Below are 13022 nucleotides of genomic sequence, written 5' to 3' on the forward strand. Positions count from 1 at the left end.
AATAGCTTGCTTCTGATTTTTTTTATAGTACAAGCTTCAGAGCAGCAAGTACCTTTGAGTTCAGTTTATCCTTTGGGCTACTGTATCCTTTTTATTTTTATGATCAGCTGAAATACAATACAAATACTTGTTGCAGTGGGGATACTGCAACACGCATATATCAAAACAGGAGTCCCGTGGAAAGGAAATATATATGGACAGACAGATTCTTGCTAGCTGTTTCAGAGAGATGTTTATTTCTCCAGCCGCATGGCCGGAGCTCTGCCCAGGAACTGTTCCAGTCACGGGACCAAGGGTCCTTCTGCCCGCGCAGGGAACACAAACCAACCAATGGGAACGAGGCTGAGCAGGGGCAGGGAAACCCCGTGTCTGTGCCCTCAGGGCCCCTCTCCCAGGGCTGCACATCGGGGGAGGGACCCCAACAAATACTCACCATTTTCTTCTCACAGTATTTGTGGGAGACTTGCTTTTGTGGGCACAAACTGCTACTATCATATTCACCCTACTTGTCCCCCAGAGCTACAGCGTGAGCAGGCAGACAGACACACTCTCCTAATCTCTGAGACATCTCTGGTACCTTGTGTCTGCTGAGGAAAGGCAGGGGCATCACATAGAAAGGCAGTGCATGTATCAAGCTGGCCTACTCACTTGCATTGCTTCAGGTCAGGAGTCATGTGCTGCTCTGGCTTATTCAGGTGGAAACGGCTAATAAAGAAGGGCCCTGTACTACCCAAAAACAAAGGAGGCAAAACAGAGGGATAGAGGGAATGGAGTCACCAGCTCAGCATTGACAGAGTTTATACAGACCAACGCTTAAGGATATAAAAGCATAGGGAAGGAGGTGTCCAGTTGTGGGTAGGCGTTGTCGGATGGGTTGCAGGTAATTAATACTGGGAATAAGAAGGTAAATTTGAAATGTCATTCAGCCAAGAAATGGGATTTCTGATATTCTTCTTCACACATCTTCAGTCTGTCCTTCACAGAAGGGAAAGCGCTGCAGGGGAATCCCTGTAATATTCCTAGAGGGTCTCGCAGATGGCAGTTTACTTGGCATTCCTCCTTCATACAGGAAAGAGAAAAAAAACAGAAACCATTATTAGTGTTGGGTATTCATATACTAATATATCAAGGACTGTTAATACTCACAGGCACCTTCACTGCTCAAAAGGGATTTTAAAAAAACTAGCAATATAGTCTCTACAGTATGTTTCCATAGGATACTATTCCTTCAATCTAATACTTTCAATTTCCCTCCCTCAAACAATCCACTTCTTCAAATGTACTTCAAAATTAGCTGGTTGTTATGCAGTGGTAAATTAATTGTCATACTGCTACCAATTTTAACCAAACAACTAGTGTGGTCCAAAGGAGAACCCATCCTATCACTTGTACCAAGGCTGAAGAATAGAGTTCTGCATTTAACAAACAAACAGAAACTCTACCTAGTCTGCTTTTTCCTCAAATCAAGACCTGTTTTAGTGGAATTTATTTTAACTGTATTTCATTACTGAATGTCATAAAAAAAGTAATAAAAAGATCCATATTCGTTTCCCTTGAAGTGATGTGAAAACACATCTTATGTATTTATAATCTTTTTAGGTTATAACTTTATGATCAAACAGCTGTTGAAACAGTGAATTTTATCTTCATAATCTTATCTAGTGATCTCTCTTAAAAATTGATAATATCTTTTGTCATATTAATAATCTACAAATAGCTACACAATATAGATGTACTATTAAAACAAAAGGACAGTGCTGGCACAAGGACAAATGAAAATAAGCTGATTATGAATAAATTTCGGCTGGAAATCAGAAGAAGGTTTTTAACCATCTGGGGACTGTGGTTCAAAAATAGCCTTCCAAAAAAAGGAAAGGAAAAAAATGAAACAAACCTGTAGTGAGGGCAAGGAAGCATTTAATTTCTGGAAGAATTTGATTCCTGCTGTCTCGGCAAATGTTGCTTTTGAAGGCATATGCTCTTTGGTGTTCTTGCTCAGTTTGGGAGAGTCTTTGAATTAACTAGTTTTTCAAAATTTTTTTTCCACATTTATTCTGTCCTTGACACTGTAATAAAGAACAACACCCTTTAATGTCTATTTTAACACTTTCAGAAGACTTTTGAGTTTTGAACATTTTGCCATGAAAAACTGGAGATCTCTTCCAAAAACCCCACAACATGTTCTTGGGAACTCCACATAAGGGAAATTATATTGTCACGCTTGAGATAGATTTGTTCTTAGAGCTTTGCTCTTCACTACCTGTTCTAGATCACTGCCAGCATTTCACGTGTCTTTTCATACCAATGAAAGCTCCTTTATTTATAAGAGGGAATTTTTTTCTAGAGTAGAAGATGAAGTTCATGTCTTTGAATTTTCTCATTCTCTCCTCTGTGGGCTGCTCTAGCCAAAGACACAAAGACATTGACATAGAACATTGTAGTTATTCCCGTAGAATTTGCTAGCTATTTCAAATATGCAAATTCTTTCTGCATGTAAGTCTTTCCTTCAGCATATTGTTTCCCCATGTCAGCCTGTACCCACAAAACACTTGAATTTCTTACATGTTCCTGTTTGCCCTAATAACAGAAAAAGCCTGTACTCATGCTACTTGTCAGATCATTGACATTTCTCCTCACTTCACTTGCTTTTTTTTTAATTTTACCTTTTCTTTTCTGTATTTTTCCGTGTTTAGTTGTGCTCTATGTCTCCTTCAAGGACCACAACATGTTTTCCTGCTTGTTTTTCAGCAAAAGTGTCAGGTCTCTGAATGCATTTCCTATTTACCTTCTATTCCTGCACCAAAAGTTATTTAATTTTTAATGAGAAAGTCTTTGAACAAGACTTTTTATCATTATGAAAAATGACTGTATTGTTTTCTCTTCTTATTCAGTCAGAACTTTTTGGAATACATGTTTCTAGAAAATTTATTAACTTTTTCTGACTCTAAGTCTGCCTGCCTGTGCCCCCCCGGTGCAGAATCAGAAAAATCAAACAGCTCACACTTTCACAAGACAACTGATTGTGAGAGGCTCTAATTCCCTCTTTTAGGAGAGACTTCAGACCTCCTGAAGATTTACTAACACTCTTGCTGGCCAAGTGCTATGTTAAAGCTCCTTTGAAGCCACTCAGCTCAGTGTTCTCTGGGAAGGCTTGAAAATATTGTAAGCACTTGGAGTTTGTATTTTCCCGTCATGTCTCTCTTTACTCAAGACTTACCACAACCTCCTCCTGTACAGGCTCACATGTGTGTAGGTACAAGTTCTCAGGAAAACTCTACAGGCAATATCTGTAACTGAAGCTTTTTCACCTTGTTCATTTTGAGCAAGGAATTATTTCAGGAATAATGAGATACTGTGAACAAGAGTTTCATGCATATAGAATTGCATATTGCTGGTGATGATGTTAAAATATCAGCAAAGTTTGTTTTTTCTCCCTGTTCTGCCACAGACTTTACTGTGATCCAGTCAAGTCAGCACTCCAGTTCTCCCAATGAATGGTCCTTCAAAGGTATGAGAGTAAGTTCCCCACTGATTGGTTGATGCTCAGGTGTTGTGCAGACAGGGAAGCACAAACCTAATATAGCATCTTTCTCTGAATCAGAAGGTTCTGCTGATTAAAGCATGTAGTGACAGACAAATTGGAATGGTTTTGAACTGGAAGATAGTAGGTTTAGAATAGATACAAGGAAGAAATTCTTTATTGTGAGGGTTGTGAGGCACTGAAACAGGTTCCCCAGAGATGTTGTGGATGCCTCCTCCGTGGAGGTGTTTAAGGACAGGTTGGATGGAGATCTGAGCAACCTGGTCTAGTGAAAGACCATGGCAGGGGGATTGAAAGTAGACAATCTTTAAAGTCCCTTCCAACCCAGATCACCCTGTGATTCTTTAATTTTTATCGACAGTACCTTTCTTAGATTGTTGTTAGACAATCAGTGGAAGGTTCTGAATTCACTTGAAATTATCTGAATGTTTCTTTTTTCCTATCTAAATTATACTCTGACTAATGTTGTGGGTAAAGCAGCATATTTTTTCTTTTTTTTTTCTGTCTGAAAACTGCACTTTTCATAGAGACAAAAAGCACATTGGAAGTTGTTCCTATCTCAGTCTCTATTCTGAGAGTCTCTATTCCTATAGTCTAGGGCATCCAAGGCCACTTATTTGATTATATTTATTTGAATATTTTCGGCTATTATTTAGAGAGTTTTGTCCTTCCCTCAAACAAGAAAACCTTCATTTGTAAATAGAAATACTTGCAGATCTTTAGTACATGAAGAAGGTGAGGAGGACATCTTTGGGGATTTCTGGAAAAGTTAAAGACATTTATTGTAAAAAAATGCTCTTCACACATACTGGAGAATATATTTTATTTCTGCATCAAAACAATACAGTTGCATTCATTAGCAGTGCAACATCAATATTCAAAGGCTTTGTAGACTCCATGATAGCGTACCTAGTTCAGAATTATCAGAGCCCCACCAGATGTAATGCATACTAATCTTATTACACATTGACAGCTTACACCCTAATGGGTCTGATGGAGCTGTTATGATGTATTGTGTCATATCCTAATAGGGATATAGCACTAAAAACAGCTGTATCTTGACAAGCTCCACACAAACTAGATCTGAAGGATCAATGACTGTGTATGCTGACAGTGCATATAAGCTAAAAAAGTTTATATAAAATGAAAAATTAAGTGCTCAGGAGAGGTCTGCTTTAGTAACAATAATACTTTGTTCTTATCTAGACCCTTCTGTGTGAAGATATTGAAAGACTTTGATTAATTGAACCTTACCAACACTTCTGTGAGCTGGGAAATATTTTAATATCCCCCATCTCACACTGAGGCACAGATATGTTCTGTGACTTGTCAAGGTCACCTTGCAAGTCTGTGACTGGGAACTCAATGTTCCTTGCTTCAGCCCGAAGCCTTAGGCAGAGAGTTCATCTTCTGCTATTGCTTAGAAATATTAACAAACTCAACTTTCACCCAGTTATCACATTCAGAGACCATTTAGTAATGTAAATTCATACTAATTCTAGTGCTAATCCTTCAACACTGGTAGATAATAGAACTGATGACTCTGCCCTTGCCTTTCCTTAATTCAATTCATTAGACTGGTGATAGTATTTGTATATAATTTTTGGAATTTAATTTTGAGTCAGGGTGAAAGCAAAAGAAAGATTTTATATTTTCTTGCAGGTTCAGAGGTGTCACAAGCCTGTGCTTCTACATAATTTAATGCAGTCAGTGTGACTGAAGAAAGAGCTGCAGGACCATAAAATATAAAAACAGAGAGACAGTTCAGGTGCAGTGTAAAATGAGATTCTTGTACTGGTATCATCCTTTGTTTTTCCCATGGGGAGGAGGGGGAGTTGAAGTTTTGAGCCTTTAAACTCAAAAAAAAAGGAAAAAAGACCACAATATTTTAGTACAAATGAATATTTGAATATTGAACCTGGATGGATGCTTCTGGTTAGAAACATTTAAGCCAGCTAGGAAAGTGAATAGGAGATACACCATACTTGTTCTCTGTTGCTGCTGCTATACAAGAACAGGGTACAAAAAGGCAAAATATTTTAAGTATAATTGGCGGAGAATGCAACCAAGAGATCTGTGCAATAGAGTTAATTTTCTTCTCACCATGCTATCTTTCAGCAAAAAATTTGCACTGTCAAATAATTGATGTGCCAGCATTATTCAGAAGTGTGCATGGGCATGAATTGTGCTCCTAATTGTCCCACTCAAAGTACAAGCCGCCAAATATGGCCTTCCACCAACAAAGATCAGCCAAAGGAAAAAGATTTTATGTGGCTTCCTCCAAGGCTCTGCGTAGGCAGTTTTACTATGTCCTTAATCATACATATTTACAACAGAAAGAAGAGTGAAAGACAGATACCAGGAGATGAGAAATAATATATTAAAAGATATTGGCACCCATTTAGAGCAAAGAACCAAGCCTGTCACTTTCATGTCATCACACTAAAACATAATTGCTATTACAACTTATATGAGGCTTAAAAAGTCATGAAATATCAAAATGTAATGAGTAGTTTAAGACATGTGCTTGAGAAGGTATAAATACAACAATTTCCAGATCACATCCACAAGAGCTGCTTAATGGTCAGTACAGCAGGAGGAAAAAAGCCACGGCCTAAGGGGATGAGAGACTTAATGTCAGTTAATAATATTCCATGCAGCATATACATGTACGCTTCCTAAAGAGAATTGCAAGAGGATAAAAGGATGAAGAAATAATAGGTATCCCAGTGGCTCTTTTATACTGGCTTCTCAATTTAATCTAGTCTGCTTATTATAGAAGAGGAAATAATTCAGAAAATATATTTAATTCAACAAATTTCTTCTCTAATCCAAAGGAAAATTTTCTCTAATTTGTTTAGTATTCCAAATGACTTATGAAATGTTTTTTGCACACAATGATGGGTCTGAAATGACTTCTGAGATTTGCTGTGTAAGTATGTAAACCATATTGATTAGAGAGAGAGAAAGAGAAAGAGAGAGATCTGTACTTCGGTGAGTGTCGATTGAAAAATCAGGTACCCCATTTAAATTTAGCAATCCATTCAGTCATTCTGTAATTTAATATTACTATCTACTGATTATTCAAGGGAGTGAGATAACAGAGTAAATTTACCTGCATATTGCTATTAGTATCAGGAGTACTTTGTGTCTGTAAGCCTAATTATCACTATGTGTTTTACACGACCATTATTTTCTATCAAATCTAAAATAAATAAATACATAATGTTTTTTATAAAACTATCAATTTATCTTGTAGGTATGTTTTTCCTAGGACAGTGCAGGACAGTATTTTAACATGTTCCTAATTTTATTTCTAATCAAAATAGCAGAGAAGCACTTGCTTATCTTTAAGAATGTAAATAAAATCTATTTATTTCATTGCATTATGTAAGTGTCCTAAATAAAAATTATTTTCTCAGGAAAATAAAAATTATATTTAGCCATCTTTTCACATAAAATTACACTGTAAATCAGAATATTTGACTATTTTTAAGCCTCCATGTAGAATCCCTCTCACAGTTGAGTGTAATCATAGACACTGAATAACTAAAAAAATCCTCATTATCAAAAGTATTTATTAAAGGTATTATTAAAATAATGCAACAGTCTTTATTTAAACACCCTGATCATGTATCCTAAACAACCCAAATTACCTGTAAGACCATTTCTGAATGGAAAAATTTCACCTCGATTTCTCCAAACAAGGCCTACTGGAAACTGATAGTACTTTATAATTCTTGAATGGTTCAGAATAATAGAGTTGCACTTCATCATTTGTTGCAATGTTTATTTGAAAGATCTATAGTATACAACTTAATGATACAATTAGTATACAATTTAATGATGTCAATGTTTCCCCTATGCAACACACTCTTCCTGTGCCATGATATCTAAAACTTCATGTGGTGCATGATTCTTGGACTGTCCAAAATAAAGGAGAGACTACTATGTCTCGCAGGCAGAACAAATGCCAATACATTCCTTTTGTTTGCCATCTGTTCATTATTTTCCCATATAGTCTCTTTGAAATAAGAAGTTTGCTGTGCCCTGGTATTTGTTCTCTAACTCAATTATATGTATGTTCCTTACCCTGGAAAGAAATGCTAACATATTTTGTAATATGTAACTCAAGGCTCATAATCAGGTGGCTCTTCCTTACAGAGGCCTGTGGCTATGTAACTTACCAGTTAGGTAAATGACACAAAATGTGCCACTGGACTTCATTTATTCCACTTCTATTTGCCTATGATATTTATCCCAGAAACCTATTGACTTGTTACCACCTCCTTAATTTTCTGTACATGACTGTGACATTAATCTGTATTTGTTACTTGTTTTACTGGCTGGGAAAACAAAATGGCATAAGGAACTTCTTTGTCCTTTCTGCCAAGGGATCACTGCTTTTACCCTTCTTGTATATTCCATTTTTAGCATTGCCTAACCTTTTTGGGACTTGCAATTTACTTGTTGATTTACCACATTAAGCAGAACCTATAGACTATCTTGATCTCTGCATAGAAATCATTATCTAATAGCAACACTTTCACAGTGTCTGAGACAACGTGGATGCTGCAGAGATATATGCAGCTCTCATTGATGAGACCATAAAAAAGTCACTCTTGCTTAAAAAATAGATTTGGCATTCAATAAAAGAAACCATATACAAAATTCTTTGACTGAATAAGGGAAAAGGATAGGTAAGAAATGCCCCTGAGGGGCAGGTTAATGCTCATGCAGCCCAGTATGCTTCTTCCAGTAACAACAATGACACAAGAAGCTTGGTCATTTTCTGCAGTCCATTTCCCACATGGATGTTCTCAGTGTGGGGAATGGTTTAATTAATATTGTCAGTGGGTACAGTCCTGCCCAGTACTAAAAGAACTAAAGGGATCTTTGTGAGAGAGTTATCTATGACTAACCCTTTTCCAAACCTGCCAGTAGAAGTTTCCTCCACCCTTTCTAGTGAGTCTCAGTTCAAGAAATTCACTATGTTAATGACTATATTCACTGGCTTTAAACAAAAGCCTTACTGATTTCAAGTTCCCATAGATCTAGGGTTGTGGGACTTTTGTGAGCAACCTTTGTGTATTCAGTTTATCTACTGCCTATATGATTTCATGAACCTCAGTCATAACCTTCCTCGGCCTTCTCTTCTTCAAATGAAGTGTCCTAGCCTTTCAGTGTCTCTGCACAAGGCAGCTGCTCCATCATCTTGAACATTTTTCTTGTTTTTCTCCATACTTCTTTGGATTCTGCTATACCCTTCCTCATATGTGAAGACAAAACTGCACATGATACTCAGGATATGGGCACATCAGTTTTCAGAGTGATGCCCTGCTGTCCTCTTATTTCAGGCACTCTCTGTTCCCAAGGATAATCTCATTATTAACTTTTAACTTTTCTACACTTGCCTAACACTTTTTTGTTTGACACTGAGACTTCAGAGAAATGTCAGCGATCCCTTTCTGAGCTTTAAGTGTCAGTTCTGAGTCCAGCATCATTTCAGCATGGTTCATGTTATTTTTTTCTAGATGCACTTCCACTGACTGAACTTGACCTGCTGACTTTTGGTCTGCTCAGTTTTATTTTGGAGGTTCTCACCATTGAAGCCATTGGTATTGAAGGCAAATGACATTGATTGTCAACAGAGAATTTATCCACAGGCTTGCAGATTTCACTGTTCATTGCCTTCTCCAGAGCAGAGATGCTGATTAAAACTGGTCCCAGTATCAATTCCATTCTGAAATGTTGCCATTATTAAGGCCTATCATAGATTCCTCTTCTAGAAAAAGCTTTCCTCTAGTCCCATGGCAACACAATTTCTGTAATGAGCCTTTGGTGTGGAACCTGATCAAAGACATTTTAAAAAACAGTGTGTATTATGTCCATTTGATCCCATTTATCCTTATTATTACTGAAAACATCCTTCAAATCCAGAAGCCATGTAACTTCTTCTAAACAGGTTGTTTTCATTCATACATATATGCACAGTCTTAACAGAAATGGAAATCAGGCTCACTGGTTTGTCATCCCCAAGATCATCTCTAAAGCTCTTCTGACAGATGGCACATACAACAGCTGTCCTAGTCCTTTAGTTCAGTGTCCATTTGTAATGACATTTTACATCCCTTAGCCAGAAGTGTGGAAATTTCATATTCAGAACTCTTGGTTTTATGCCATCTGGTCCCGGTGACCTTCCTAACCTGCCTGACTGGTCTAATATTTCCTGTTCATTTACTTCAAATTGATCTTTATCTTATAGACAATCTGCTACAGAAATGCATCAGGTGTGAGAGTCAGAGCACTAAATGCCTATACAGAGATTTCACTGAGTTTCCCTGCTATGTCTTCGTCAACCCTGCATGTCCCTTCTATGCCCTTGCCATGAAGTAAAGATTAAGTCCTTGATGATGCTCGCCTTATGAATTATCCATCTTTGTCAAGGATGAAAATTAGTTGTCCCAATTGTTAAGTGAGTGGAGTAAATTTTGAAGTTTGTGTACATAACCCTAATGTATAATCATGATGTGATCTTAGTCCTAAATAGAAGTTCTGAATAGTAATGTTCTAAGGAACACTAGAACATAGAACCTAAAACATAATTTTCTATTAGGTACTATTTTCACAATCTGCATAATTTGCAAATATTTAAAGACTTTGACATCCTTCAGAAAAGCATAGGGCTGAGATCGCACACTGAAAAACACACAGAGTTCACTTCCACAAAAGGTGTATCCAGGAGAATCAAAGGGCAAAGGTGTGAGAGAAAAATTAGATACCACTTCAACCAAGACTACAGCAGTTTCATCCCCTTCTTAATGGCTTTGGAAAAATTAAGTTCTTACTTTTGGAAATTAAGCCCTCCAAAAAGATCAACAACATTATTATCAAAGTTTGTGTGCTGCTACATGTGTGCTGTTCCTATGAAGCAAAAATTTTTTCAGTTTCTATACTTCATGCAGGCTAGATTTTAGGAAAACTATGGAATATACAGGAGTGTAAATCAGAAGCACTCACCAACCAAAGCAGAAAGAAAGATTATCAATTGCCTTTGGTAATTAAAGTGATAAGAGGAAATCTATGTTATTTCACTAGAACTACTTAAGCTATTAAAGAAGATTTAGCTCTCACACAATGCCTTTCAGTTTTAAAATATTTACAAACACAAAGCTGTAAAAATTCTGAATGATATCTAAGCCTGCACAGGGAATAGCATAAGGTTTATATGCCTCTTATTGTGTACTTCAGACTATATTTTGGAGGCATTAGAGTGTTTGGGGAGTGATGAGAGAGTCAGAAATTCTTCACCTCAAATGGGTGTTTGAATTAGAATTTGGGACCCCTAACTCCCACAGCTGTGCTCTGCTCATAACAACCTTTTATAAGTTTGGCTCAAAAGTCTGCAGGTCTGAGTTATTTTGTTCATGGAAGAACATATTTCTCTCTGAGAATAACCACCTTTTTTATACCAAAAAGTTGTTATTGGTTTATTTATTGTGAAAGCATCAGTCTTTATTAAACATTAACATGCATTATTAACGTTTAATTTTAAAACAGAATTTTCAGTTAAATGTTTAAACTTGGGACATATACCCAGGAAAAAGTGTTCATGAACTCATGACACACAGTGAGAGTGAGATCAACCCTCAGAAATATGTCATAAAAACAGATTACTAGTTCGATGGCAGTTTGAAATCTTTTCTTCTGAAAAATATTTTTGTATAACCTCAAGGAGACCAGAATGTACTGGCAAATGCTTATACACAAACAACTGGATGTTTCCAACTTCATGTATGGCATTAGTTCTAGTAGCCTCAACATTTCCAACTGATGTAAGTAGTTTTAAACAGATTCAGGTGATATTTGAAGACCAAGGGCTGCTCTGCTTCTCAAAGGGCATAAATGTCCGCTATTCTTAACATGTCTTAAGAAGTTCCTTCTTAAAAGATATGCAAAGATTTTTTATTAGCACACTGATTTTACTTAATGGTAGGACACGAAACGAAACTTTGGCCATCATCACTCCTTAACTGAAAAGACAGAAATCGCACTACCTTATAACAGTCCATTAATTCACATCTGCACAAATAACTGACTGGAGTGGAATACTGAGGTAATATTTTGTATAACTCTATTAAACTCCCTTCTCAAACTTTGGGCTAACTCTTTGCTGGAGCAGAGAGCACTCTTGGCTTTTTCTGAGACATTAAGCATAATTAAGCTGTGTGCAGTAACTTAAAACCTGAAACTAAGTACTGACTACATTTCGCACACCGAGGTGCAATTTCTATACTCAAAATGTCATAAAACAGTCTAAATATTGCCTGAAAAAAGACAGAAAGCTTGAATATAAATATAAACACTAAATTCATTGATAATTGCTCCTCAGCTTAACAGTATATGTTACACATATATTCTCATGTGAGGTCTTTACACAACACCTTCATGTTTAATCTTTAGCAAACATATCAATTCTTTTACCTTTGAATTCTATTCAAATACAATTTCATGTTCTTTTTAGTTCACCTAGACTTTAAAGATTTGAGAAAACTGTACTGGTGTCTGTTCTTTCTGAGAGTTAGACATGAGCTCTGCGAACAAGACCAACCTGCTATCTTCTCTCCATCAGTCTTTGAACACATGGCTCCCATCCAAACAGAGTACAGATAGGGGGGTTTTGGTCAGATATGAATACCACTGCCTTCACCCAAGGTGGTACAGATGGAGTTTCAGCATACGAAATAATCATCTCTAGAATTCCCTAAGACTATCATTCTGCATGTCATTAAAAACACTAAATAACCACCATAAGTAAGTTTACCTCACTGACTTCTCATTCTTTCTGCTGTCCATGTCCGAGACAAAAAAAAAAAAACAAAAGACAAAACAAAAAAATAACAAAAAAAAAAAAAAAAATAAAAAAAAATAAAAAAAAAAAACAGCATGAATTTCATTAGTAAGTCTGTTAAGCTCTTTAATCTTTGGAACTAGTGGAAGTTTCCCCCCTGACCTGCCAATTGAATCCATAAAATATACCGAGAAAAGTTTCCCTGAAAAATAAAGTCAAAATAACATACAAAACTGAGGAGTTCGTTTAAAAACCTTATTAATATATAGGACTCAGTTCTTGCTCATCTCTCAGATATCCTTGACTTTAACTCCAGCATTTGAACTACTCCCAGCTTGAACTCTTAAGGTTTGACTTCTCAGATTATGAGAACTATAATGTGAGTAAATGTCAATATACCGTACATGATTGTAGCAATGAAAACTGTAGTTGTACATGGAGTGAATTTTATCCTATATTATGCAAACCAAAACTGGTGGATCAAAGATGAGTCCAACTTGAATGAGAAGACTCTAGTACAGGGTGTTCACATTGCCAAAGTGAAATTTGTTTAAATTGCCTTTGTGAATGAGAAGGAGGAAAATTACATTTGGAGAATGGGAAATAGAGAGAGTAAAGTAAAATCAGTTA

General features: G+C 36.6%; 1 long non-coding RNA gene across 1 annotated transcript in view; it reads right to left on the reverse strand.

Annotated features, from left to right (window-relative positions):
* Positions 1 to 405: 405 nt before the first annotated feature.
* Positions 406 to 13022, reverse strand: part of LOC121659346 — a 28218-nt gene continuing 15601 nt past the window's right edge. The window contains exons 2-3 of the long non-coding RNA XR_006014292.1: positions 1895 to 2066; positions 406 to 1059 (exon numbers count right to left, since the gene is read on the reverse strand). This is a non-coding gene — a long non-coding RNA (uncharacterized LOC121659346). The remainder of the gene's footprint in view (positions 1060 to 1894; positions 2067 to 13022) is intronic.

Source organism: Corvus kubaryi, unplaced genomic scaffold, assembly GCF_017639235.1.
Source record: "Corvus kubaryi isolate FWS band 111438036 unplaced genomic scaffold, C.kubaryi_AGA036_p1.0 split3-73, whole genome shotgun sequence".
Taxonomy (NCBI): Eukaryota; Metazoa; Chordata; class Aves; order Passeriformes; family Corvidae; genus Corvus; species Corvus kubaryi.